Genomic DNA, 25507 nt, shown 5'->3' with positions numbered 1-25507 from the left:
TATGAAAATGTCTGCAGACCTCACACACTTGAAAAAATATATATTTTTACTGTTGCTAAATGTGATACAGCCTGTCATATCCCACATTGTCATGATATGCAGGGGAGATCTAATTTTGAAATTGTTTGCAGCATCTATGTTATACATGATACATGTGTCATCCACACCCCAAAAAAGCCTTCTGCTGCTAACGTCATATAGTAGTGGAGATGTCAGTTTGAAATTGTTTAGTTGAGTGTTGATCTTTTGGGTTGAGGGTAGTGGAAGGCATGTCAGTCCCTATTATATTATTTTTACTGTTGTGAAATTGATGACACTTTGTTGCTGTCTTCAACTAATTTTTGGAAATGTGAACAATCCTGGATGGGTGTCCATCTGCTGGGTTGGGTGTAGTGGATGACCTGTAGGTCCCAATTATACCATCTCTACTGTGGTAAAATTGATGCCACTTTGGTGGTGTGTGCCTCTAATTTTTAGAAATGTTAACACTTCTGGTTGTGTCCATCTAATGGGTTTGGTGCAGTGAAAGACCTCTCATTCCTTATCATACTATTTATACTGTGGTAAAATTGATGCCACTTTGGTGGTGTGCCACTAATTTTTGGAAATGTGAACATTCCTGGTTGGGTGTCCATCTAATAGGTTATGTGCAGTGGAATATCTGTCATTCATTATCATACTATTTATACTGTGGTAAAATTGATGCCACTATGTTAGTGTCTGCCTCTAATCTTTGGAAATGTGAACACTCCTTGGTTGTGTGTAGTGGAAGACCTGTCGGTCCCAATTATACTATTTCTAATGTGGTGAAATTGATGTCACTTTGGTGGTGTGTGCCATAAATATTTGGATACGTGAACACTCCTGGTTGAGTGTCCGTCTGCTGGGTTGGGTGTAGTGGAAGATCTGTCAGTCCCTATTACACTATTTATACTGTGGTGAAATTGAAGCCACTTTGTTGGTGTCTGCCATTCATTTTTGGATATGTGAACATTCCTGGTTGGCTGTCAATCTGTTGGGTTGAGTGTAGTGGAAGACCTGTAGGTCCCTATTACACTATCTCTACTGTGGCAAAATTGATACCACTTTGGTGGTGTGTGCCTCTAATTCTTGGAAATGTGAACACTTCTGGTTGAGTGTCCATCTGCTGGGTTGGGTGTATTGGAAGACCTGTCGGACCCTATTATACTATTTCTACTGTGGTGAAATTGATGCCACATTGTTGGTGTTTGCCACTAATTTTTGGAAATGTGAACACTCCTTGTTGGTGTCGACTGTCCAATCTGCTGGGTTTGGTGTTGTGGAAGACCTTTCAGTCCCTTTTATACTATTTCTACTGTTGCAAAATTGATGTCACTTTGTTAGTGTCTGCCAATATTTTTTTCAAAATGTGTAGACTCCTGGTTGGGTCTCCTTCATGTGTGTAGCCTGTAGCAGTAGACCTCCGATACCGGCAGTCCTACACTCTCTTTGAGTCAACTACCCGTGTTACTATCCTTAGATTTTTATGACAATAGTAGTCTTTCAAACTGATATTTTTGCCACCTGAGTGTGGCTGAGCAGCAATTTCATTTTTTTGGGGGAGAGAACATACAAAATCTTTGCAGATGCTAGGTTTGGTGGGGTTGGAACACAGGACTCCAGCGTTATAAGGCTGCTAATGTTTTGCATTGATGACTTAATGTTCCTGGGGTGGCAATCCTATCACAGCATTGTAAACTGTGTGCCTCACTGCTGTCTTGGGGAAAACCACTGTCAAGATTGTCTTCAAGCAGGTTTTGATAATGCAGCATGAGAGCGTCCCTTTCCAGGAGGGGAAGCAACTGGCAAAATTTACTTTTGTATTGTGTATAGGGCACACTGGCAACCCAGTAGCCAGCACTATTTAGAATCATAACTATACGGGTAACAATCACGTCACAGATAGTGCTGCAAGAAGGCGCTCATACTTCAGTCTCTTTCATGAGGTCCAAGTCCACAGTGTGGTGGTGGCGGGATAACACTCAAGCTTCATTCCTCTATCCTCTCCTGGCAATCACAGATAACTGACAGGGAATCATTATCATCTTCATATCTTAAATCTTGCACGTCCATAATCTCTTCCTTCTTATCCTTTTCCTGGTCCTTCTCCATTTGTTCCTCCCATGGCAACCATCTGTGAGATGACAGACCTGAACGTATAGAAATTTCTTCTTCATCAGGACCCACCACCACCTCCTCACCCAGACTATTTAAAGAGTACTCTAGCATGTATATGACTGTGATAGTGATGCATATGACGGCATCGTCAGCCCAACCCATATTAGTATCCATTTAGAAAACGTGCAGAAGAGTGCAGAGGTCCTTCACCTGTGTCCACTCCATAAGTCACTGCAACACGTGCAGAGTTGAATTGCAAGGTGAGGTCATATTGCATATCAACAGGTTAACCAGTAGTCCAAAATATCTCTATTCATGCATCAGTGGTTTCTGCAGCAGCACTTACAGGCTGGGACAGTGGCGTTGGAATTTCTGTATCATCAGGTTGAGGATGCGAGCCATGCAAGGCATGTGTGTGAGATTGACTCTGCGTATGTTGGCACCGTTATCACACATGGCCTTCCTTGCCTGCAGTTTGAGTGTAGACAGCCATTGCTCAAACTTGGCATGAATAGCTGTACACAACTCTTCATCTGTATGACCGCGATCTCCAAAGCATATTAATTTAAACACTGCCTGATTGCGGTGAGCCCTAGCTGTACAGTATGGAGGAAAGGCAGATTTTCTCCAGTGTTGGAACGTGTGTTTTATTAAGGCAGAGTTTGAGGGTGCAGTTGGAGGCCCTAGAGGAGGTGGATAAGTCAGAAGCACTGGAGGAAATGTTAGAAACAGAGGTTTATTCCGAAAGCCCTGGGGATTCCAAGACTTGGTGTCAAGTGACACCTTGGTGTCTAGTGCTTTACTTCTCTATCCCCTGGTGTGTACTAGTTTATTTCTCCAACCCAAGCTGTTTAGTAGTTTAGTTCTCCAACCCTGTTGTCTATCAGTTTAGTTATCCATCTTATGGTGTGTAGTGGTTTAGTTCTCCATCCCTATCTGTTTAGTTGTTAAGTTCACCAACTCCTGCTCACTATTTGAGGCGTTTAGTTGCTTCCTCAAATGTGTTGTCATGGACGTTTCAAAGGCGGCACATATTATCCATTACCTCGATGACTACTTATGCCTGGGCCCAAAAGATTTGCCACAGTGTGAATACACGTGGTAGTCCACCTGTGAGAAGGAGAGAGCTGGAGGGAGAGTGGACACCCCAGAGCCGAGGGGTTGGATTGAGAAAGGAATAAGGCGGTGTAACTTGCTTCATGGGTGGGGTACTCTGATGACTAGCAGAAATTAATACTAGGCCAAAAAGGATTTCCTGGGTTAGATGCCGTTAAAAAATAGTACTTAGGTAAACAGGCAGTGTAGCTTGCTTCATGGGTGGGGTACGCTGCTGAGTAGCAGCAAATTCTACTAGGCCCAAAAGGATTTCCTGGGCTAGATGCCATTGAAAAATAGTACTCAGTTAAACATGCAGTGTACTCTTCATAGGTGGGGAACTCTGTTGAGAAGTACAAAATGCTATTAGGTAGAAAACGATTTCCTGGGCTAGATGCAGTTAAAAATTAGTAATTAGATCAACAGGCGGTGTTGGTTGCTTCATGGGTGGGGTACTCTGCTGAGTAGCAGAAATTTCTACAAGGCCCAAAAGGATTTCCTGGTCTAGATGCCGTTAAAAAATAGTACTTTGGTAAACAGATGGTGTAGCTTGCTTCATGGGTGGGGTACGCTGCTGAGTAGCACCAAATTCTACTAGGCCCAAAAGGATTTCCTGGGCTAGATGCCGTTACAAAATAGTACTTAGGTAAACAGGTGGTGGGTGGGTGGGCTACTCTGCTGACTAGCAGACACTGAAGCTTTGGAGCAGACCTCTGAATCCCAGGCCACAGTATGAGTAACCAACTCTGTAGACGACCCCACCCACCTGGAATTGACGATGGCAACGTCATGTAAAACACAGCAAAAGGACTCAATAAAGAGTGTCCATTTTTTTCCAAAAATTCGGCCATAGACATCACTTAAGTGGCATCAATTTCGCCAGAGTTTTATAAAACAGTTGGTGAGGTGATTTTCAAAAATCATCAAGCTTTTAGTCTACCCAGGATGACACAGGGGTAGAAAAGTCCTTGCGGATCCAGGATTTGTTCATCTTGATGAAAGGTAGTCTGTCTACATTGTCACTGGACAGCCGCGTGCGCTTATCTGTCAGCACACCACCAGCAGACCTGAACACACGTTCAGGGAGAACGCAGGCTGCGGGGCACGACAAGATCTCCAAGGCGTGAGTGGCGAGCTCAGGCCATTTTTTAAAGATTGGAAGCCCAAAATGAGCAAGGGTCCAGTTCCACAGCCATGGCATCGATCTTAACTTGGAGATACTCTTGTACCATCCTCTCTAGGCTTTGGCTGTGCGTCAGACTTCTTGTCTCCTGTGGCCTTGCAAAGGATGGTCTAAAAAAATCTTGAAACGATTGAAAAAAATTGCTGTTGACACCAGATACGATGATACTGTTACGGTTTGAGTGATGACTCGATAGTCCCACGGTTGGCAAGTTAGAACTCAGAGATTGACTACGTGCACCACTGGTGTTATGTGGAAAAGCAGATTTTAGATACTGTAACAGTCTCTGCTGATACTCCTGCATGCGTGAATCCATTTCTATGGCAGGAATTATTTTGCCAAATTTACTTTTGTACCGCGGATTTAAGAGTGTGGCAACCCAGTAGTCAGCATTACTTCGGATTCTGACAATCCGAGGGTCATGTTGCAGGTAGTGCAGCAAGAAGGCAGTCATGTGTCTTGCGCATCCAGGAGGACCAAGTCCTTGTTGTCTTGGTGGCGGCGAGGTGAGAATCATGCTTCCTTCCTCTGCCCTCTCCCCCCAACCTTGCACAACAGAAATTTGATCAAGGTATTCCTCATCCGATGAGTCTTCCATGCCCAGCGCCAGTTCGTCCTCTACTTCTTCCTCGCCTCCTGCACCTTCCTCAACAGTGTGGCTGCTACCATGTGCCCTCAGTAATCCCTCTCCCCCAGCCTCCAATGCCAGCTGCCTTGGTGCTGCCGACTGTCTGGACCTTGGAGATATTATCCCTTCGGCATACCACTCCTCCTGTTCCTCCTCCTCCTCTTGTTCCACCACCTGACTCCGAATACTGTTTATGGTGTGCTCAGCATGTAAATGACCGGAATAGTCATGCTGATAATGGCATCATCAGCACTAAACATCTTTGTCGCTATTTCAAAACTGTGCAGAAGGGTGCATAGGTCCCTGATCTGAGACCACTCCTGCAGCGTGATTTGCCCTACCTCTGGATCTCATTGGCTCAGGCTATACGTCTTAACGTATTGCACCAGGGCTCATTGGTGCTGCCACAGTCACTGCAACATGGGCAGAGTTGAATTCCACCGTGTGGGTACATCGCATTTCAGCCGGTGAACAGCCAGGCCAAACAACTTCTGTAGAGATGTAAGTCGTTGAGCTTTGGGATGCGAATGGCGGAAGTGAGCACACAGCGACCGTGCCCTCTGCAGAAGCCCATCTAGTCCGGGATAGTGGGATAAAAATTGCTTTACAACCAGGATCAAAACGTGAGGCATACAAGGCACATGTGTGACATTGACCCGGCGAAGGGCTGCACCCACCATTGCTGCCGAATTTTCGAACACGGCCTTCCCTGGCTGCAGGTTGAGTGGAGACAACCATTGATGGAACACGGTCTCCAGAGCTGACCGCAACTCCTTAGCTGTGTCACTCACATTTCCCAGACATTTCAATGTAAACATCGCCTGATGCCATTGAGCCCTGGTGACAGCATAGTAAGGAGGTGTGCAGGATTCCTTCTGCGCAGTTAGAATGCGGGTGGCATTACCAGACAGGCTTTGGGTGCAGGTGGAGGACCGAGAGGAGGTTGAGGAGGCAGAAGCAGTGGAGGAACTTTTAAATACAGAGGATCGACGAGCAACTCATGGGGACGGCAAGACTTGGACAGCAGCCCCTTCTCCTGATGTCACCATAGTTACCCAGTGCCCAGTCACCGACATGTAATGCCCCTGGCCATGTCTACTCGTCCAAGTGTCTGTGGTGAAATGCACCCTGTCACACACAGAGTGTCTCAAGGAAGTGGTGATGTTGTGTGCGACATGCTGGTGTAGTGCTGGCACAGCTTTCTTTGAGAAGTAGTGGCGACTGGGCATCCGGTACTGGGGCACTGCGACGGACATAAGGTCTAGAAAATCCTCTGTGTCCACCAGGTGGAAAGGCAGCATTTCTGTAGCCAACAGCTTGCAGATGGTGAAATTCAACCTCTTAGCTTTGTCATGGCTAGGTGGAAATGGTCTTTTACTTGTCTACATCTGAGGGACTGAGGGCTGGCTGCCATGCTTAGACGGAGTTGAGTAGGGTGTCCCCGGTAAACTGCTGGTCTGTGAGGAAGGAGCAGGCAGAGATGTTATGTTGCCTTGATCAAAATGTGGTGTCGATGTCAGAGAGCGATCAACACCAGCAGGTGTTTCCACTTGCAAATGTCCTGATGACCTGCCAATCACACTGGCTGTTGCGGGTAAAGAGGTGGAAGGTCTGCATCCAAAACCATGTGCGACTGCTGTCCCCACAGTCACAGAGGATGAAGAGGAAGTGGACGCACTTGATGGGACATACGGTGGTTGACCCGGCCCACTAGGCCGCATTGTAGCAGAGTGAGCTTCCCACTGCAACTTATGCCTCATATCCATGTGACGGTTCATGCATGAAGTACTCAAGCTAGTCAATTTTTGGCCTCTACTGAGATTTTGTTGACAAATCTTACAGACAACATGGGTTGGGTCATCCTTTGTGATGTCAAAAAATGCCCAGGCTATGCAAGGCTTAGAGCCTGTGCGACCTGAAGAGCCATCATGACTTCTGCTCAGAAGCACAGCTGGGGTTGAGAATGCAGTTGTTGACGTGCTTCCAGCACTCCCTCTCTGTCCAGGAAGGTGCAACCTAACCTCATCGTCAGACTCGTCACTTGCATCCTCCTCCACCTCCTCTGCTGACCTCATGAACTGGCGGACTGTGGGTTGACAGTAAGTGGGGTCTCCAACCTCGTCATCATCATCCTGTGTGTTCTCGCACCCATCGTCCTCAGAGCCAACCTCTTCCTGCCCTGACCGAAAAGTCAAGTTTTCGTTTCAATCAGGTTTCTCAGTCTCATCATCATCTTCCTCCTTGTCTCCACCAACAGGAGTTACAGTTTGGGAACGAGGGTCTACATTATGCTCAGAACCTTCTTCATCTGGGCCTGGATCCGACTCACAAAGATTCTGGGCATCAGTGCAGATAATTTCCTCGTCTGGATTCACAGAAGCTCTGGAGCAGACCTCTGATTCCCAGGCTATAGTATGCGTAAACAGCTCTGCAGACTCAACCATCTGTGTTGCTCCATACTCAGATAGGCGGCTGGAAACTAGGGAGCTGTGAGGAAGCAAGTGCGATTGGGTTGACAACTCTGAGGACTGGAGTAGTTGTGATGTTGAAGTTGACATGGAGGAGAGCCCACTTGAACGAGCACTTGATATCCGTTCTAACACCTGCTGTTTTTGTGCCTCATCTAGAATTTTTGGCGATGCTCATAGCGATGGTCATAAGAAAGGGATCATATCAGATTGCCCACGAAAAGAAGCAGACATCTTACTTTGGCTGGAAGATGGTCTTTCTACTGCAGATGTTACTGTTGGTTTACCACCTACCCCATGGACACAACCTTTTTTTCCCTTTCCAATACGCCTATTCCCCTTTCCACCAGCAGCAGGCCTTTTGCCACTCATTTTGGTGCTTAACTAATTGGCAACTCTGTATCTGTAGTTGTTGGCACAACAACCGATGGATGAAAACCAAGCAGAACTGAGTGGCCAAACTGTGGTACTAGGCCCAAAAGGATTTACTGGGCTAGATGCAGTAAAAATTTAGATACACAGGTGGTGTAGTTAGCTTCACAGGCAGACTACTCCGCTGATGTGCAGACACTGCTCCTAGGCCCAAAACAATTTACTGGGTTAGATGCAGTAATAATTTAGATACACAGGCGGTGTAGTTAGCTTCACAGGTGGGCTACTCCGCTGACGTGCAGACACTGCTCCTAGGCCCAAAACTATTTACTGGGTTAGATGCAGTAAAATTTAGATACACAGGCGGTGTAGCTAGCTTCACAGGTGGGCTACTCCGCTGATGTGCAGACACTGCTACTAGGCCCAAAACAATTTACTGGGTTAGATGCAGTAAAATTTAGATACACATGCGGTGTAGCTAGCTTCACAGGCGGGCTACTCCGCTGATGTGCAGACACTGCTATTAGGCCCAAAACAATTTACTGGGTTAGATGCAGTAAAAATTTAGATACACAGGCGGTGTAGCTAGCTTCACAGGCGGGCTATTCCGCTGACGTGCAGACACTGCTCCTAGGCCCAAAACTATTTACTGGGTTAGATGCAGTAAAATTTAGATACACAGGCGGTGTAGCTAGCTTCACAGGCAGGCTACTCTGCTGACATGCAGACACTGCTACTAGGCCCAAAACAATTTACTGGATTAGATGCAGTAAAAATTTAGATAAACAGGCGGTGTAGCTCGCTTCACAGGTGAGCTAATCTGCTGACGTGCAGACACTGCTACTAAGCCCAAAAAAGATTTACTGGGTTAGATGCAGTTAAAATTTAGATACACAGGCGGTGTAGCTAGCTTCACAGGCGGGCTACTCAGATGACTATCAGACAATGCTACTAGCCCAAAAGGATTGGCTGAGCTAGATTACACCAAATGCTGTGACAAACACTTGCACAGCACTGGCACAGACCTGCCTGGCAAAAAGTGCTAGGAACTGCTGTAACCTACCCTGAAAAGGGCTGATATTACAACTAGTCCCGACTCCTCCCGACTCTCTAAACCTATCTCTCTGAAACTTCACTCCAAAAAAACACTGTTAGACTGTATAGCGCCCACAGCAGCAGAGGTGCCGTCTAAGACTAAGCTGCAGCAGTGAGGAAATCGTGGCGATGGGGCAAATAGCTGGTTCTTATAGGGCAAGGACATGTGACATACACAGCAAATGACACATGCCCTTGCTTGTGTGCATCACATGCACATTGCTGTGTGTGTGTGCACTGCCGATAGGCTAAGAGACTGCACCGCCCCACAGTAAATGTGGGAAAGAAAAAAAATGGAGATCGGCATTATTTCAGCACAGATCTATCTCTCGCCCCCTGTTGTGAATTCCGTTCTCGGGCTCCCTCCTGTGGTCATGAATGGTACTTTGTTGAGTTCTGTTCGTGGGCTCCCTCTGGTGGCTTTGAGTGATACTGCTGGTCTTTAGCTGGGCTCCAGCTGCCTCGTTTTCTGCTGTGCTGCTGCCTATTTAACGCCACCTAGTTCTTTACTTGTTGCCAGCTGTCGTTGTGTTCAGTATTGGTTCAGATCTCTCTGGGACTTCTCGTGTGACCTGTCTCCTCTTGGAGAAGCTAAGTTCATGCTAGTTCATTTTTTGCTCACTGCTTTTGGAAAATGTTTCTCAGTATATGTTAAGTTCAGTCCAGCTTGCTTATATGCTATTTTCTTGCTAGCTGGAAGCTCTGGGGAGCAGAGTTGCTCCCTCACATCGTGAGTCGGTGTGAGGGTCTTTAGTATTCTCTGCGTGGATATTTTTGTAGTATTTTATACTGACCGCACAGTTCCCTTGCTATCTTCTTACTATTTAGTACTAGTGGGCCTCCTATGCTAAAACCTGTTTTCATTCCTATCTTTGTATTTTCCTCTGAACTCACCGTCATTATTTGTGGGGGCTGACTTTACTTTTGGGGAAATTTCTCTGAGGCAAGTGAGGCTTTTGTTTCTCTCTAGGGGTAGCTAGTTCTCAGGCTGTGAAGAGGCGTATAGGGAGAGTTAGGTACGCTCCACGGCTGCCTATAGTGTGTGTGATAGGATCAGGGTTGCGGTCAGTAAAGTTTCCACGTCCCCAGAGCTTGTCCTATATTTCTGGTTTACCTATCAGGTCATCTCAAGTGTTCCTAACCACTAGGTCCATAACAGCACAGCTGGCCCATAAAGTGTTAATGCCTCACAAAAGAGGGATAAGAGAAGTTCTGAGCTCATTTTTTTTTCTCTGCAGTGTGTTTTGCTTCTCTCCTCCCCTTAATATCTGGGTGGTTCAGGACTCAGCTGCAGATATGAACATTCAAGATCCGTCCTCTAGTTTGGATCATCTCACTGCAAGGGTACAAGGCATTCAGGATTATGTAGTTCAGAATCCTCTGTTAGAGCTTAGAATACCAATTCCTGTTTTATTTTCTGGAGATAGATCTAAGTTTCTGAATTTTAAAAACAATTGCAAATTGTTTCTTGCTCTGAAACCCCGCTCTTCTGGTGACCCTACTCAGCAAGTTAAAATTATTATTTCCTTGTTACGTGGCGACCCTCAGGATTGGGCATTTTCCCTGGCGCCAGGAGATCCTGCATTGCTAAATGTAGATGCGTTTTTTCTGGCGCTTGTATTGCTTTATGAGGAGCCTAATTCAGTCGGCCAGGCAGAAAAGACCTTGCTGGCTCTGTCTCAGGGTCAGGATGAAGCGGAGGTTTACTGCCAGAGGTTTAGGAAGTGGTCTGTGCTCACTCAATGGAATGAGTGTGCCCTGGCAGCGATTTTCAGAAAGGGTCTTTCTGAAGCCCTTAAGGATGTTATGGTGGGGTTCCCCACGCCTGCAAGTCTGAATGAATCAATGTCCTTGGCCATTCAGATTGATCGGCGTTTGCGGGAGCGCAAACCTGTGCACCATCTGGCGGTGTTCTCTGAGCAGAAGCCTGAGTCTATGCAATGTGGTAGGATTCTGACCAGAATTGAACGGCAAAATCACAGACGTCAGAATGGGTTGTGTTTTTACTGTGGTGACTCCACTCATTCTATCTCCGAATGTCCTAAGCGCACTAAAAGGTTCACTAAGTCAGTCACCATTGGTACTGTACAGCCTAAATTTATTTTGTCTGTTACTTTGATTTGCTCTTTGTCATCCTACTCAGTTATGGCTTTTGTGGATTCAGGTGCTGCCCTGAATCTGATGGATTTGGATTTTGCCAGGCGCTGTGGTTTTTTCTTAGAGCCTTTGCAGTTCCCTATTCCACTAAGGGGAATTGATGCTACGCCATTGGCCAAGAATAAGCCTCAGTACTGGACTCAAGTGACCATGTGCATGACTCCTGCACATCAGGAGGATATTCGTTTTCTGGTGTTACATAATTTGCATGATGTTGTCTTCTTGGGGTTGCCATGGCTGCAGGTTCATAATCCAGTATTGGATTGGAAATCAATGTCTGTGTCTAGTTGGGGTTGTCAAGGGGTACATGGCGATGTTCCTTTGGTGTCAATTGCTGCTTCTACTCCTTCTGAAGTCCCTGAATTTTTGTCGGATTACCAGGATGTATTTGATGAGCCCAAATCCGGTGCCCTACCTCCTCATAGGGATTGTGATTGTGCTATAGATTTGATTCCTGGTAGTAAGTTCCCTAAGGGTCGACTTTTCAATCTATCTGTGCCTGAACATGCCGCTATGCGGAGTTATATAAAGGTGTCCTTGGAGAAAGGACATATTCGCCCATCCTCGTCACCATTGGGAGCAGGGTTCTTTTTTGTGGCCAAGAAGGATGGTTCTTTGAGACCCTGTATTCATCATCGCCTTCTTAATAAAATCACGGTCAAATTTCAGTACCCTTTGCCTCTGCTGTCCGATCTGTTTGCTCGGATTAAGGGGGCTAGTTGGTTCACCAAGATAGATCTTCGAGGAGCGTATAATCTTGTGCGTATAAAACAGGGCGATGAATGGAAAACAGCATTTAATACGCCCGAAGGCCATTTTGAGTACTTGGTGATGCCATTTGGGCTTTCTAATGCCCCTTCTGTGTTTCAGTCCTTTATGCACGACATCTTCCGAGAGTATCTGGATAGATTCATGATTGTATATCCGGATGATATTTTGGTCTTTTCTGATGATTGGGAATCTCATGTGAAGCAGGTCAGGATGGTACTTCAGGTCCTGCGTGCTAATGCCTTGTTTGTGAAGGGCTCTAAATGTCTCTTCGGAGTCCAGAAGGTTTCCTTTTTGGGCTTTATTTTTTCCCCTTCTACTATCGAGATGGATCCAGTTAAAATCCAGGCCATTTATGATTGGACTCAACCTACATCTGTGAAGAGTCTTCAGAAGTTCCTGGGCTTTGCTAATTTTTACCGTCGCTTCATCACTAATTTTTCTAGTGTGGTTAAGCCTTTGACTGATCTGACCAAAAAGGGTGCTGATGTGACTAATTGGTCTCCTGCGGCCGTTGAGGCCTTTCAGGAGCTGAAAGGTCGGTTTTCTTCAGCTCCTGTCTTGCATCAGCCGGATGTTTCTCTCCCTTTTCAGGTCGAGGTTGATGCTTCTGAGATTGGAGCAGGGGCTGTCTTGTCTCAGAGAAGCTCTGATGGCTGTATGATGAAGCCATGTGCTTTCTTTTCAAGAAAGTTTTCGCCTGCCGAGCGTAATTATGATGTTGGTAATCGGGTGTTGTTGGCAATGAAGTGGCCATTTGAAGAGAGGCGACATTGGCTTGAGGGAACCAAGTGTCGTGTGGTGGTCTTGACGGATCACAAGAATTTGATTTGTCTCGAGTCAGCCAAGCGGCTGAATCCTAGACAGGCTCGATGGTCGCTGTTTTTCTCCCGTTTCGATTTTGTGGTTTCGTACCTCCCGGGCTCTAAGAATGTGAAGGCTGATGCCCTTTCTAGGAGTTTTGTGCCTGACTCTCCGGGAGTTCCTGAACCGGCTGGTATCCTCAGAGAGGGGGTGATTTTGTCTGCCATCTCCCCTGATTTGCGGCGGGTGCTGCAGGAGTTTCAGGTTGATAGACCTGACCGTTGTCCACCGGAGAGACTGTTTGTCCCTGATAGATGGACCAGTAGAGTTATTTCCGAGGTTCATTGTTCAGTGTTGGCGGGTCATCCTGGGATTTTTGGTACCAGAGATTTGGTGGCTAGGTCCTTTTGGTGGCCTTCCTTGTCGCGGGATGTGCGTTCTTTTGTGCAGTCCTGTGGGATTTGTGCTCGGGCCAAGCCTTGCTGTTCTCGTGCCAGTGGTTTGCTTTTGCCTTTGCCTGTCCCAAAGAGGCCTTGGATGCATATTTCCATGGATTTTATTTCGGATCTTCCGGTCTCTCAGAGGATGTCTGTCATCTGGGTGGTTTGTGATCGTTTTTCTAAGATGGTCCATTTGGTGCCCTTGCCTAAATTACCTTCCTCCTCTGATTTGGTTCCGCTGTTCTTTCAGAATGTGGTTCGTTTGCATGGTATTCCGGAGAACATTGTGTCTGACAGAGGGTCCCAGTTCGTGTCCAGATTTTGGCGATCTTTTTGTGCTAAGATTGGCATTGATTTGTCTTTTTCTTCGGCTTTCCATCCTCAGACAAATGGCCAAACCGAACGAACTAATCAGACCTTAGAAACTTATCTGAGATGTTTTGTTTCTGCTGACCAGGATGATTGGGTGACTTTTTTGCCATTGGCTGAGTTCGCCCTCAATAATCGGGCTAGTTCGGCTACTTTGGTTTCGCCTTTTTTTTGTAATTCTGGTTTTCATCCTCGTTTTTCCTCAGGGCAGGTTGAGCCTTCTGACTGCCCTGGTGTGGATTCTGTGGTGGACAGGTTGCAGCAGATTTGGAACCACGTAGTGGACAATTTGGCGCTGTCACAGGAGAAGGCTCAGCGCTTTGCTAACCGCCGTCGCTGTGTGGGTCCCCGACTTCGTGTGGGGGTGATCTGGTTTGGTTGTCTTCTCGTTATGTTCCTATGAAGGTTTCCTCTCCTAAGTTTAAGCCTCGTTTCATTGGTCCTTATAAGATTTCTGAAATCCTCAATCCTGTGTCATTTCGTTTGGACCTCCCAGCATCTTTTGCCATCCATAATGTGTTCCATAGGTCATTGTTGCGGAGGTATGTGGTGCCTGTGGTTCCTTCTGTTGATCCTCCTGCTCCAGTGTTGGTGGAGGGAGAATTGGAGTATGTGGTGGAAAAGATCTTGGATTCTTGTGTTTCGAGACGGAAGCATCAGTACTTGGTTAAATGGAAGGGCTATGGTCAGGAGGATAATTCCTGGATTGTTGCCTCTGATGTCCATGCTGCCGATTTGGTTCATGCCTTTCATTTGGCTCGTCCTGATCGGCCTGGGGCTCTGGTGAGGGTTCGGTGACCCCTCCTCAAGGGGGGGGGTACTGTTGTGAATTCCATTCTCGGGCTCCCTCCTGTGGTCATGAATGGTACTTTGTTGAGTTCTGTTCGTGGGCTCCCTCTGTTGGCTTTGAGTGATACTGCTGGTCTTTAGCTGGGCTCCAGCTGCCTCGTTTTCTGCTGTGCTGCTGCCTATTTAACGCCACCTAGATCTTTACTTGTTGCCAGCTGTCGTTGTATTCAGTATTGGTTCAGATCTCTCTGGGACTTCTCGTGTGACCTGTCTCCTCTTGGAGAAGCTAAGTTCATGCTAGTTCATTTTTTGCTCACTGCTTTTGGAAAATGTTTCTCAGTATATGTTAAGTTCAGTCCAGCTTGCTTATATGCTATTTTCTTGCTAGCTGGAAGCTCTGGGGAGCAGAGTTGCTCCCTCACATCGTGAGTCGGTGTGAGGGTCTTTAGTATTCTCTGCGTGGATATTTTTGTAGTATTTTATACTGACCGCACAGTTCCCTTGCTATCTTCTTACTATTTAGTACTAGTGGGCCTCCTATGCTAAAACCTGTTTTCATTCCTATCTTTGTATTTTCCTCTGAACTCACCGTCATTATTTGTGGGGGCTGACTTTACTTTTGGGGAAATTTCTCTGAGGCAAGTGAGGCTTTTGTTTCTCTCTAGGGGTAGCTAGTTCTCAGGCTGTGAAGAGGCGTATAGGGAGAGTTAGGTATGCTCCACGGCTGCCTAGTGGAGCGATAGGTGATAGTGTGTGTGATAGGATCAGGGTTGCGGTCAGTAAAGTTTCCACGTCCCCAGAACTTGTCCTATATTTCTGGATTACCTATCACGTCATCTCAAGTGTTCCTAACCACTAGATCCATAACAGCCCCCCCCCTGCCCACTATACACTGAAACAGTCTAATAACAATGATAAACAGTTTTAATGTGCAAATCAAGTTAGGCTTTTGGTGAACAAACAGTCATCGAACAAAAACTCGAACAACCGAATTTTAAGCAAATTGTTCGAGTTCGACGAACGACTCGAACACCGTCCAAAACAGCTCGAATTTGAAATTGGCGAACAGTTCGACTTGAACACCGCTCATCTCTAATCATGACCTTACATATTAATGCATGTCTTCTGAAGAAATTTGACAGAACTTGGGAGTTCTGCAGTTGGCAGAGTTCCTTTTGAATAATAAGAGTGACTTATCCAGTTGAGAAGTCACAAGGCTGCTCATTACTCCGTCATCTTCAGACTGATCAACCCAGATCCAGTTGTCAAGTTTAAACACTGGATGGCACTCATTAAGGCTGAGGAAAGTATAAGTGGTTGGCAAAAATTATTTATTCCATGTAGGTAGAATTTATACATATATTTTACTAATGTTTTGTACATATTAGAAATGTGATGCACATGTTGTAGAGCAGAGGTGTCAAACTGCATTCCTCGAGGGCCACCAACAGGTCAGGATTTCCTTGTATTGCAGAGGTTATAATTTAATCACCTGCACAGAATGAATCCAGCACCTTGTGGAATGCTAAGGAAATCCTGAAATCATGACCTGTTGACGGCCCTCGAGGAATGCAGTTTGACACCTCTGTTGTAGAGGATAGAGTCTGACTGATTAATTGAGTCTGTAGACAGGAGTCTTTTATAAAGGTGACTGTGTAAGACAGCTGTCTTTAATGCAGGTAACGAGTTGATTAGGAGCATCTAACTGGTAAGTAGGAGCCAGAACTCTTAATTGTTGGTAGGGGATCAAAAGCTTATTTCTCACTGCAAAATGCAAATAAATTTATATAATTTATACAATATGATTTTAAAATTTTATTTTTGATATTCTATCTCTCAATGTTAAAAATAACCTACTCTTAAAATTATAGACTCTTCATGTAATTGTTAGTGGCCACTTACAAAATCAGTAGTGTTGAGCGATACCGTCCGATACTTGAAAGTATCGGTATCGGAAAGTATCGGCCGATACCGGCAAAATATCGGATCCAATCCGATACCGATACCCGATACCAATACAAGTCAATGGGACTCAGGTATCGGACGGTATTCCTGATGGTTCCCAGGGTCTGAAGGAGAGGAAACTCTCCTTCAGGCCCTGGGAACCATATAAATGTGTAAAATAAAGAATTAAAATAAAAAATATCGCTATACTCACCTGTCCGACGCAGCCGGGACCTCGGCGATTGTAAGCGGCAGCGTTGTTTCTTTAAAATTCGCGCTTTTACTTGCTTACGTGAATTCCCGGCTTCTGATTGGTCAGGGCGGCCATGTTGCCGGGACTCGGACCAATCACAGCAAGCCGTGACGAAATTACGTCACGGCTTGCTGTGATTGGTCCGCATCCCGGCAATATGGCGCCGTGACCAATCACAAGCCGTGACGTCACGGGAGGCTGGACACGCGCGCTTTTCAAAATAAGCGCGTGTCCAGCCTCCCGTGACGTCACGGCTTGTGATTGGTTAATGGCGGCCATGTTGCCGGGACGCGGACCAATCACAGCAAGCCGTGACGTAATTTCGTCACGGCTTGCTGTGATTGGTCCGCATCCCGGCAATATGGCGCCGTGACCAATCACAAGCCGTGACGTCACGGGAGGCTGGACACGCGCGCTTTTCAAAATAAGCGCGTGTCCAGCCTCCCGTGACGTCACGGCTTGTGATTGGTTAATGGCGGCCATGTTGCCGGGACGCGGACCAATCACAGCAAGCCGTGACGTAATTTCGTCACGGCTTGCTGTGATTGGTCCGAGTCCCGGCAACATGGCCGCCCTGACCAATCAGAAGCCGGGAATTCACGTAAGCAAGTAAAAGCGCGAATTTTAAAGAAACAACGCTGCCGCTTACAATCGCCGAGGTCCCGGCTGCGTCGGACAGGTGAGTATAGCGATTTTTTTTATTTTAATTCTTTCTTTTACACCTTTTTACATTAATGTTGTTTCGATACCGATATCCGATATTACAAAAATATCGGATCTCGGTATCGGAAATTCCGATACAGCAAGTATCGGCCGATACCCGATACTTGCAGCATCGGAATGCTCAACACTAAAAATCAGCAGTTGTGTAAAAAAATGTTTCACCCCTAAAACATAAAATAACTGTGGTTTATCACATTTTTTTGAAGCCGAGTTCAAAATAACTAGCCACATGCAGACCTGAATACTGCAATGCCTGTTCTCAATCAAGAAATCACCTAAATACGACCTGACTTAAAAAGTAAAGCAGACCAACAGATCCTCAAAACCATATATCTGGAGTAGAAGTAACACAGCATTTCAGAAATGGAACATCATACCTTCATTAAAATATGATGGTGGTAATGTGATGGTTTGAGGCTGTTTTGCTGCCTCAGGACCTGGAAGACTTGCTTTGGTAAATCGAACCATGAACTCTGCTTTCTATAAAAAAAAATCCAGAAGAAAAATGTCAGACCATATGCTTGTGACCTCAAGCTGAAGCACACTTGGGTTATACAGTAGGACAATGATCCAAAACACACCAGCAAGTCTACATCTGAATGGCTTATGAAAAACAAAGTTAAGACTTTGGAGTGGCCTAGTCAAAGTCCTGACCTTAATCTGATTAAGATGCTGTGACATGACCTTAAAAAGGTGGTTCATGTTCGAAAACCTGATGAATTGTGAGACAATTACAACAATTATGCAAAGATGAGTGGGCAAAAATGCCTCTAGGGCATTATAAAAGACTCATTGCCAGATAATGCAAATGCATGATTGCAGTTGTTGCTGTTAAGGGTGGCCCAGCCAGCTGTTACGTTTGGGGGCAATTACTTTTTCACACAAGGCACTGTAGGTTTGGCTTTCTTTTTCCCTTAATAATAAAGACCTTCATCTAAAAATTACATTTTGTGTTTACTTGTGTTATCTTTGTCTAATATTTAAATTTGTTTGAGCGAGGCAAACATGCAAAAGAATAGGAAATCTGGAAAGGGGTAAACACTTTTTCACACAAATGTATATATACCGATAATTGCAATAATAATAAAGTAGATTACTGAATTGCACAGGGTTGGTTGCATGATGAAAATAGCAGGAATGTATATATATACAGTACAGACCAAACGTTTGGACAGACCTTCTCATTTCAAGATTTTTCTATATTTTCATGACTTTGAAAACTGTACATTCACACTGAAGGCATTAAAACTATGAATTAACACATGTGGAATTACATCACAAAAAAGTGTGAAACAACTGAAATTATGTCTTATATTCTAGGTCCTTCAAAGTAGCCATCATTTGCTTTGATGACTGCTTTGCACACTCTTGGCATTCTCTTGTTGAGCTTCAAGAGGTAGTCACCAGGAATGGTCTTCCAACAATCTTGAAGGAGTTCCCAGAGATGCTTAGCACTTGTTGACCCTTTTGCCTTCACTCTGCTGTCTGGCTCACCCCAAACCATCTCGATTGGGTTCAGGTCTTGTGACTGCCGAGGCCAGGTCACCTGGCGTAGCACCCAATCACTCTCCTTCTTGGTCAAATAGCACTTACACAGCTTGGAGGTGTGTTTGGGGTCATTGTCCTGTTGAAAAATAAATGATGGTCCAACTAAATGCAAACCGGATGGAATAGCATGTGTCATGATCTCAATGGCAAGAGAACATAGCATAAGCATATATAGGAACTAGCTCTTGGAAGATGGGAACTGAGCTGACCATGAACTAAACCTAACGCACAACTAGCAGTGGCCGGGTAGCATGCCTACGTTGATTCTAGATGCCCAGCACCAGCCGGAGGACTAAATAAAGCTAGCAGAGGAAAATATTAGTCCTAGCTCACCTCTAGAGAAATACCCCGAAAGGAGACAGAGGCCCCCCACATGTATTGGCGGTGAGTTAAGATGAAATAACAAACGTAGTATGAAAATAGGTTTAGCAAATTTGAGGTCCACTTACTACATAGCAGAAGACAGAAAGGACACTTTCATGGTCAGCTGAAAACCCTATCAAAACACCATCCAGAAATTACTTTAAAACTCTGGCATTAACTCATAACACCAGAGTGGCAATTCCTGTTCACAAGAGCTTTCCAGACACAGTAACGAAACTACAGCTGTGAACTGGAACAAAAATGCAAAAACAAACATGGACAAGAGTCCAACTTATCTAGTAGTTGTCTAGGAGCAGGAACAAGCACAGAGAGGCTTCTGATAACATTGTTAACCGGCAAGCAACTAACAGAGCAGCAAGGTTATATAGCGACTCCCACATCTTGATGGGAACAGGTGAACAGAGAAGATGAAGACACCAGTTCAATTCCACCAGTAGCCACCGGGGGAGCCCAGAATCCAAATTCACAACAGTACCCCCCCCTCAAGGAGGGGGCACCGAACCCTCACCAGAACCACCAGGGCGATCAGGATGGGCCCTATGAAAGGCACGAACCAGATCGGAGGCATGAACATCAGATGCATTCACCCAAGAATTATCCTCCTGGCCGTATCCCTTCCACTTGACCAGATACTGGAGTCTCCGTCTGGAAACACGAGAGTCTAAGATTTTCTACACAACGTACTCCAACTCACCCTCAACCAACACCGGAGCAAGAGGCTCAACGGAAGGCACAACCGGTACCTCATACCTGCGCAATAATGACCGATGAAAAACGTTATGAATAGAAAAGGATGCAGGGAGGTCCAAACGGAAGGAAACAGGGTTAAGAATCTCCAATATCTTATACGGGCCGATAAACCGAGGCTTAAACTTAGGAGAAGAGACCCTCATAGGGACAAAACGAGAAGACAACCACACCAAATCCCCAACAGAAAGCCGAGGACCAACACGACGGTGGCGGTTGGCAAAAAGCTGAGTCTTCTCCTGGGACAACCTCAAATTGTCCACCACCTGCCCCCAGATCTGATGCAATCTCTCCACCACAGAATCCACTCCAGGACAATCCGAAGATTCCACCTGACCAGAGGAAAATCGAGGATGAAACCCCGAATTACAGAAAAACGGGGACACCAAAGTGGCAGAGCTGGCCCGATTATTGAGAGCGAACTCCGCCAATGGCAAAAAAGCAACCCAATCATCCTGGTCAGCAGACACAAAACACCTCAGATATGTCTCCAGGGTCTGATTAATCCGCTCGGTCTGGCCATTCGTCTGAGGATGGAAAGCGGACGAAAAAGATAAATCTATGCCCATCCTAGCACAGAATGCCCGCCAAAATCTAGACACGAATTGGGTCCCTCTGTCAGAAACGATATTCTCAGGAATACCATGCAAACGAACAACATTTTGAAAAAACAGAGGAACCAACTCGGAAGAAGAAGGTAACTTGGGCAGAGGAACCAAATGGACCATCTTAGAAAAACGGTCACACACCACCCAGATGACAGACATCTTCTGAGAAACAGGCAGATCTGAAATAAAATCCATCGAGATGTGCGTCCAAGGCCTCTTAGGAATAGGCAAGGGCAACAATAATCCACTAGCCCGAGAACAACAAGGCTTGGCCCGAGCACAAACGTCACAAGACTGCACAAAGCCTCGAACATCTCGTGACAGGGAAGGCCACCAGAAGGACCTTGCCACCAAATCCCTGGTACCAAAAATGCCAGGATGACCTGCCAACGCAGAAGAATGAACCTCAGAGATGACTCTACTGGTCCAATCATCAGGAACAAACAGTTTATCAGGTGGGCAACGATCAGGTCTATCCGCCTGAAACTCCTGCAAGGCCCGCCGCAGGTCTGGAGAAACAGCTGACAATACCACTCCATCCTTAAGGATACCTGTGGGCTCAGAGTTACCAGGCGAGTCAGGCTCAAAACTCCTAGAAAGGGCATCCGCCTTAACATTCTTAGAACCCGGTAGGTATGACACCACAAAATTAAACCGAGAGAAAAATAATGACCAGCGCGCCTGTCTAGGATTCAGGCGCCTGGCGGTCTCAAGATAAATCAAATTTTTGTGGTCAGTCAATACCACCACCTGATGTCTGGCCCCCTCAAGCCAATGGCGCCACTCCTCAAAAGCCCACTTCATGGCCAAAAGCTCCCGATTCCAAACATCATAATTCCGCTCAGCGGGCGAAAATTTACGGGAAAAGAAGGCACAAGGCCTCATCACGGAGCAGTCAGAACTTTTCTGCGACAACACTGCCCCAGCTCCGATCTCAGAAGCGTCGACCTCAACCTGAAAAGGTAGAGCAACATCAGGCTGACGCAACACAGGGGCAGAGGAAAAACGGCGCTTAAGCTCCCGAAAGGCCTCCACAGCATCAGGGGACCAATCAGCAACATCAGCACCCTTCTTAGTCAAATCGGTCAATGGCTTAGCAATATCCGAAAAACCAGCAATAAATCGACGATAAAAGTTAGCAAAGCCCAAAAATTTCTGAAGACTCTTAAGAGAAGAGGGCTGCGTCCAATCACAAATAGCTTGAACCTTGACAGGATCCATTTCAATGGAAGAGGGGGAAAAAATATATCCCAAAAAGGAAATCCTCTGTACCCCAAAAACACACTTAGAACCCTTCACACACAAAGAATTAGACCGCAAAACCTGAAAAACCCTCCTGACTTGCTGGACATGAGAGTCCCAGTCATCCGAAAAAATCAGAATATCATCCAGATACACAATCATAAATTTATCCAAATAATCGCGAAAAATATCATGCATAAAGGACTGGAAAACTGACGGAGCATTTGAAAGACCAAAAGGCATCACTAAATACTCAAAGTGGCCCTCGGGCGTATTAAATGCGGTTTTCCACTCATCCCCCTGCCTGATTCGCACCAAATTATACGCCCCACGAAGGTCAATCTTAGAGAACCACTTGGCCCCCTTTATGCGAGCAAACAAATCAGTCAGCAACGGCAATGGGTATTGATATTTAACAGTGATTTTATTCAAAAGCCGATAATCAATACATGGTCTCAAAGAGCCGTCTTTTTTTGACACAAAGAAAAAAACGGCTCCTAAGGGAGATGACGATGGACGAATATGTCCCTTTTCCAAGGACTCCTTTATATATTCTCGCATAGCAGCATGTTCAGGCACAGACAGATTAAATAAACGACCCTTTGGGTATTTACTACCCGGGATTAAATCTATGGCACAATCGCACTCTCGGTGCGGAGGTAATGAACCAAGCTTGGATTCTTCAAAGACGTCACGATAGTCAGACAGGAACTCAGGAATTTCAGAGGGAATAGATGATGAAATGGAAACCACAGGTACATCCCCATGAGCCCCCTTACATCCCCAGCTCAACACAGACATAGCTCTCCAGTCGAGGACTGGGTTGTGAGATTGCAGCCAAGGCAATCCTAGCACCAAATCATCATGTAGATTATACAGCACCAGAAAGCGAATAATCTCCTGGTGATCCGGATTAATACGCATAGTTACTTGTGTCCAGTATTGTGGTTTATTATTAGCCAATGGGGTGGAGTCAATCCCCTTCAGAGGAATAGGAGTCTCCAAAGGCTCTAAATCATACCCACAGCGTTTGGCAAAGGACCAATCCATAAGACTCAAAGCGGCGCCAGAGTCGACATAGGCGTCCGTGGTAATAGATGACAAAGAGCAAATCAGGGTCACAGATAGAATAAACTTAGACGGTAAGGTGCAAATGGAAACAGATTTACCAAGCTTTTTAGTGCGCTTAGAGCATGCTGATATAACATGAGTAGAATCACCACAATAGAAACACAACCCATTTTTCCGTCTAAAATTCTGCCGCTCGCTTCGGGACAGAATTCTATCACACTGCATACTCTCTGGCGACTTCTCAGTGGACACCGCCAGATGGTGCACTGGTTTGCGCTCCCGCAAACGCCTATCGATCTGAATAGCCATTGTCATGGACTCATTCAGACCCGCAGGCACAGGGAACCCCACCATAATATCCTTAATGGCATCAGAGAGACCCTCTCTGAAAGTCGCCGCCAGGGCGCACTCATTCCACTGAGTAAGCACAGACCATTTACGGAATCTTTGGCAGTAAATTTCCGCTTCATCTTGCCCCTGAGATAGGGACATCAAAGTTTTTTCTGCCTGAAGCTCCAAATGAGGTTCGTCATAAAGCAACCCCAAGGCCAGAAAAAACGCATCCACATTGAGCAACGCAGGATCCCCTGGTGTCAATGAAAAAGCCCAGTCTTGAGGGTCGCCCCAGAGCAAGGAAATCACAATCCTGACTTGCTGTGCAGGGTCTCCGGCAGAGCGAGATTTCAGGGACAAAAATAATTTGCAATTATTTCGAAAATTCTGAAACCCGGATCTATTCCCCGAGAAAAATTCCGGCAAAGGAATTCTCGGCTCAGATACAGGTGCATGACAAACAAAATCTTGCAAATTTTGTACCTTCGTGGCGAGATTATTCAAACCTGCAGTTACACTCTGAAGATCCATTACAAACAGGTGGACACAGAGCCATTCAAAGATTAGAAGGAGAGAAAGAAAAAAAAAAAATAAAAAAATTTCAGCAGACTACTTATTTCTCTCCTTTCTCAGCCAAGGATTTTAACCCTTTAGTGGGCCGGTCAAACTGTCATGATCTCAATGGCAAGAGAACATAGCATAAGCATATATAGGAACTAGCTCTTGGAAGATGGGAACTGAGCTGACCATGAACTAAACCTAACGCACAACTAGCAGTGGCCGGGTAGCATGCCTACGTTGATTCTAGATGCCCAGCACCAGCCGGAGGACTAAATAAAGCTAGCAGAGGAAAATATTAGTCCTAGCTCACCTCTAGAGAAATACCCCGAAAGGAGACAGAGGCCCCCCACATGTATTGGCGGTGAGTTAAGATGAAATAACAAACGTAGTATGAAAATAGGTTTAGCAAATTTGAGGTCCACTTACTACATAGCAGAAGACAGAAAGGACACTTTCATGGTCAGCTGAAAACCCTATCAAAACACCATCCAGAAATTACTTTAAAACTCTGGCATTAACTCATAACACCAGAGTGGCAATTCCTGTTCACAAGAGCTTTCCAGACACAGTAACGAAACTACAGCTGTGAACTGGAACAAAAATGCAAAAACAAACATGGACAAGAGTCCAACTTATCTAGTAGTTGTCTAGGAGCAGGAACAAGCACAGAGAGGCTTCTGATAACATTGTTGACCGGCAAGCAACTAACAGAGCAGCAAGGTTATATAGCGACTCCCACATCTTGATGGGAACAGGTGAACAGAGAAGATGAAGACACCAGTTCAATTCCACCAGTAGCCACCGGGGGAGCCCAGAATCCAAATTCACAACAAGCATGCCACTGCAAGATGCTGTGGTAGCCATGCTGGTTCGGTATGCCTTCAATTTTGAATAAATGCCCAACAGTGTCACCAGCAAGCACCCCCACACCATCACACCTCCTCCTCTATACTTCACGGTGGGAACCAGGCATGTAGAGTCCATCCGTTCACCTTATCTGAGTCGCACAAAGACACGGTGGTTGGAACTAAAGATCTCAAATTTGGACTCATCAGAGCAAAGCACAGATTTCCACTGGTCTAATGTCCATTCCTTGTGTTCTTTAGCCCAAACAAGTCTCTTCTGCTTGTTGCCTGTCCTTAGAAGTGGTTTCCTAGCAGCTATTTTACCATGAAGGCCTGCTGCACAAAGTCTCCTCTTAACAGTTGTTGTAGAGATGTGTCTGCTGCTAGAACTCTGTGTGGCAATGACCTGGTCTCTAATCTGAGCTGCTGTTAACCTGCAATTTCTGAGGCTTGTGACTCAGATAAACTAATTTTCAGAAGCAGAGGTGACTCTTGGTCTTCATTCCAGGGGCGGTCCTCATGTGAGCCAGTTTCTTTGTAGCGCTTGATGGTTTTTGCCACTGCACTTGGGGACACTTTCAAAGTTTTCCCAATTTTTCGGATTAACTATCCTTCATTTCTTAACGTAATGATGGCCATTCGTTTTTCTTGACTTAGCTGCTTTTTTCTTGTCATAATACAAATTCTAACAGTCTATTCAGTAGGACTATCAGCTGTGTATCCACCAGACTTCTGCACAACACAACTGATGGTCCCAACCCCATTTATAAGGCAAGCAACTTATTAAACCTGACAGGGCACACCTGTGAAGTGAAAACCATTCCCGGTGACTACCTCTTGAAGCTCATCAAGAGAATGCCAAGAGTGTGCAAAGCAGTCATCAAAGCAAAGGGTGGCTACTTTGAAGAACCTAGAATATAAGACATAATTTCAGTTGTTTC

General features: G+C 45.7%; 1 long non-coding RNA gene across 1 annotated transcript in view; it reads right to left on the bottom strand.

Moving 5' to 3' along the window:
• Positions 1 to 25507, bottom strand: part of LOC143816598 (uncharacterized) — a 52245-nt gene that overhangs the window by 21754 nt on the left and 4984 nt on the right. Inside the window, exon 2 of the long non-coding RNA XR_013223964.1 lies at positions 17605 to 17707. This is a non-coding gene — a long non-coding RNA (uncharacterized LOC143816598). The remainder of the gene's footprint in view (positions 1 to 17604; positions 17708 to 25507) is intronic.

Source organism: Ranitomeya variabilis, chromosome 3 (genome assembly GCF_051348905.1).
Source record: "Ranitomeya variabilis isolate aRanVar5 chromosome 3, aRanVar5.hap1, whole genome shotgun sequence".
Lineage (NCBI taxonomy): Eukaryota > Metazoa > Chordata > Amphibia > Anura > Dendrobatidae > Ranitomeya > Ranitomeya variabilis.
The sequence above is the reverse complement of the archived record's forward strand: the minus strand, read 5'-3'. Positions and strand labels throughout refer to the sequence as shown.